Below are 4,535 nucleotides of genomic sequence, written 5' to 3'. Positions count from 1 at the left end.
AAAAATATAGATCATAGGGATTTATGACGAGATAAAAAAGGAATAATAGAAGGAGAAAAATAAGGGTTACTTAAGGATTAATTCACACTATCATCCTGCAAAATTTTCCCCAATTTTATAAACTATAAACGAAATGAAATGAATTAAAAGTCTTGGAAATATAATTAGAAAAAGAAAAAAAATTCAATGGCTAAAAAATATGAATCAATAACCAAATTGGAGAATACATTTATAAATATCAATAAATATAAAAAATGGAAATGAAAAAAAAAACAAAAAAAAACATAACAAAAATAAAATTAAAAAAAATCCAAAACCAGAAAGATAAATTGAAGTGGTGGACATAAAAATATTGTTTTCAGATTATATGCTTTATATGGGGATTTTAGGGTTTGGATAATGTTCGTTAGAGATTGTCCATCTATTATTTTATTTTTATCTTATTAATTGTTATGTAAGGCTAGGAATTACAAATGTAGGTTTGAGGATCAACATCAAAGAATATATAAGGATTGGGGACTGATTCTTATTAAGATTCTTAATATGCAGTTTCAACTTTTTTTTTTAGGTATGAAATTTTAGATGTTAACAATAGATGTTTATGTTTGAACTTAGGCTTTGGCTGGTTAAGAGTTCAACTTGTCAATTTAAGGACTTTGCTTTTTAATAGGAGTTTGAACGGTTTGAGTTTAGCTATAATAATAATAATAATAATAATATTATTATTATTATTATTATTATTTATTATTTTTTTTATAGAATTAGCTATAATATTTTATTTAGGAATTTCTCTTTAAAAGTTAAATGTGTTAGTTCTAGTAGATTAGTTTTTTAATTCAATTATGAATAATTATATGCACAATAAGCACGAGTTTTGCCAATCATTTACAATCATATATTCTACATTGTTACTATTCACTAGAGCATCAAGAGGACTAAATATATCTGACCAATGAACCCCTATGGTATTCCATAGAAAACAATGGAATTTTGGAACACTATTATTTCACATGCATTCATTCATAGAAAACATCCCCTACTGGAAAAGGATGGTAATAACAAGAATTCTACTTAAATATTCAACATGACTAGTAATTGAATTGTTGGTGATCTTCATTTGAGATACCATCACTTAAATGTATTAGGCAATTACTTAAGTTAACCAATACACCGACAATATTTCTGAAGTTGATGAAAATAATATATCATAAATACTTATATTAGCTTGTCACACCACATAATAATCTATAACACTAAACCCTAACTGACTTTAAACCACAAACTCTTAACCCTAAAGCCTAAGACCCTAATTTCCAAACTCAAACTCTAGAAACACAAAACCCAAAACCAAACTACCTAATAAGCAAATCCAAATTATTTATGAAATATGATTTTCATTACATCTAAAATATTGTCGGTGAATTGGTAAAATCCAAATTGCCTAATTAAAAATTCATATTAGCCACACTAAATTCCAAATGTTTTTTTGGCATCATTACATCATATAATGAAAGGTATCCCAAATGAAGATTACTGTTAAATAATACTAATATGTGTCAAATCAAATGAGTTTTACCCATAAGATTCATTGCTTTAACATGTCATATATCTACTCTTGAACCTCATAAAGGAAATGAATATGTATATATGACTGAAACCAAAATCAATGAGTAAATTATAAAAGATGGAACATGAAAGAATGGAATGAGAGAAACTGAATGCAACTATATTAGTTTGATATGAATTGAATAAGAATGTTGAATTCATCATTCATTTCCAGTAGGGGATACGTAATCAATGCTAGAACTAGTTTTAATTCCACCAATGCACCAGTTGCATTGAATGAGTAAAAGTGATTAAAGATTTGTTGTTCTAGTAACAAGCACTAGTGCTGTGATGACTAGAACAAATGAATATATGGTATACCTAGGTCATTCATTGATCATATTCACATAAATGATTGTAATTGGCTGGCAAAGCATCAAATTTCTGTTCTTGCATGTTACTTATTACTTTATTATGGTTGTATTTTTACCCATTTGTGTCACTTTTCTGCTCAAGTTCCTAGGATAATCGCAAAAGTAAACTAAGGTATTACTTTTGAATACCCCACGAATTAATTCTACACATACTCTCTAACTAACGTTCCAAATGAATATATCTAGTTTCAGATTTTAAGAATTTTTTTATTTTTTAAGGATTAGCCTAATGTTTGGGATTTAATGCTCCCTTGATTTTGGAGTTTGGAAATTAAGGTTTTGGGGTTTTAGGGCTTGGGCCTAGTCTTACTATTTAGGGTTTGAAGACTTAAAAGGAGTTTTTTGCAATGTTGGGCAATTTGGATGTGGTTCCTAGCATTTAGGGTTTTAAATTTCAAAAGTCTAGGGTTTAAGATATTTATAGATGAGTGTGGAAAGTTTGAAATTACAAAATTATATTTTTACGTAAGCATTTTAATTAAGATATATACTTTAAAGTTTGAGGCTTTGGCTTTATGATTTACACCATTAAAATTTTCGGTTTTGCATTTTGGGTTAGGGTTTGGGGTTATGTAATTGATGTCCTGAATTTATGTTCAAAGTTAGATGGCAATATGTTTTTCAACCCTTTTGATTTGGGATTTTAGCGACTATGGGATTTTAAGCATTGAGATTTAAGTTGTAAAGTTTCGGGTTAAAATTTATAATTTAGATCTTTTTCAGGTAATCTTATGGATTTAAGACATATACTACTTGTAGAGTTTGACTTCATGACTAGACTAAAGTTTGAATTAGGGTGTAGGATTTTGGGTTTTGGATTGGATTTTGCCCTAGTCTAAAATAAAACACACAAGTTTCAGAATTTTTAATCTCCTAAATGAGATAGATAGAAATATGAAAATCTAGTCGACGTATGTGGCTGGGGATGGGGAACATCCGTAGAAAGAGAAAAAAAACGATAAACGTAGAAAGGGAACAACAAATATCAGTAAAAATGAAAGAGGGAAAGTTTAGCAACACACCTGATCCGCAAAGCTGAGCGATGATGATGTAGCCATACTCCTCCGATGATCGATATAAAAGCAAAAGGGGGTTGGGGACTTATTACAGACCATTAAAAATTGAAATTGAAAATAAAAATGAAAACAAAAGATCCGGCCAGTCTCTGGTGATCTGTCAAACACAACAATCATCGGTTAACAGAAACCCTCAGAGAAATTGTAATCTTTAACAATCATCGGTTGAAACGAGTTATCGGGTGGAAGAAAGTGAATCATTTACCTCCAGAAACGTCTTAAAGAGCTCGATCATCAGATATATGATAGCGTTTATACTGCAAGCTCCTTCAAGTCGTTCATACCTATGAACGAGAAACCAAAATGACGACTATGATCACAGATTCATTACAAATAAAATGAGCTAGAAATCTAATCTTCTCTGAAGAGGAAACCAACCGTCCTCGGCAAGCAACTCGAGCCGTGATTCCACAATGCGCCAGATCTTGATTTCAGTAGCATCCCCTTGTCTTGTGCTGGATCTCGTTCTTTTCGAGCTTAGTTTTGATTTTCAGGGTATCTCGTCTGTATGAAATCAAGATCGATCTGAGAAATCTCCCAATTTACAAGTAAAGAATCATTTCTCTAATCGTTAAGAATGAATGAATGCAATAACTCAAAGCTAGAAACCCTGCTAATCGATGCAAACCAAACGGCATTGTCGATCACGACCCTACAAAGTCAGTCAAGCGTAAAAAAATTAGCAATCGATTCTTCGTCAAAAGTTCTTCAAATTTTAAAATCAAAATGGCAAGAATTCCACGAAGAAATTAGACTTAATCAAACAGAACAATGGCAATTTCAGAGTTTAAATCAGACTTCAGACTGGGAGAATAACTTCTAAAGATAACTTCGAGGAAGGAAAAAAAGCAGTAAAATATTCGAAGCTTTAAGGAAGCACCGATTCTGAAGCCTTCAAAGTTCCAGAGAACAAAAGTGATGAAAAGAAACTCCAAAATTTTGTAGCACGGTAGATCGAAACATCTTAAGAATAACAGAGTCCAACTTGAAATTTTCAAAAACGAAAATCAAATCCACCGAAGTAATTCATCAAGGACACGGCAGAAAACAGAATCAACAGTACAAAAATCCACAAATAAGAACAAGCATAGGCAGAGAAATTTCCGTCAAGGAAAACAACTAAGCTTCTCATGTTCATTCCATCGTTGTTGCCTTATTTCTTCCAACTCTTCTCTTCTTCCTGTTTTGCTCAAAAACCAAAACCAGCAAAGAAATCTCCTCTCCATCAATGAGTCTCTCAAAGAAACTCACAAAAACCAACGCTCTTCCCTTATACTCACTCAAGTGGCATGATGCTCAGCTTCCACGTCGTCATCTAATGCCAGCTGTTTCCCAGTAACCGCTTATCTACGAAACGTTTCTAATCAGACACCATTCTAGCCGTTCAATTGTCTAGCCTGGATACCACGTGTGTATTACATGATGAGGTGGATGGTTGTTGAAAGATTCTTGACCCACCACACAAGTGAGTCCGTCCAAG

The 4,535-nt window shown here is 31.9% G+C and overlaps 1 long non-coding RNA gene across 1 annotated transcript; it reads right to left on the bottom strand.

The window, feature by feature from the left end:
• Positions 1-2,794: 2,794 nt before the first annotated feature.
• Positions 2,795-4,280, bottom strand: LOC149001744 (uncharacterized). Its single transcript, XR_016170344.1, has 3 exons — positions 3,434-4,280; positions 3,261-3,339; positions 2,795-3,152 (listed from the first exon to the last, which is right to left on the bottom strand). It is a non-coding gene; the product is annotated as an uncharacterized LOC149001744 (long non-coding RNA).
• Positions 4,281-4,535: the final 255 nt, after the last annotated feature.

This window comes from Hakea prostrata, chromosome 10 (genome assembly GCF_041222555.1).
Source record: "Hakea prostrata isolate BN-2017 chromosome 10, UWA_Hpros_2, whole genome shotgun sequence".
NCBI classification, from domain to species: Eukaryota; Viridiplantae; Streptophyta; class Magnoliopsida; order Proteales; family Proteaceae; genus Hakea; species Hakea prostrata.
This window is presented reverse-complemented; position numbering and strand designations above follow the sequence as displayed.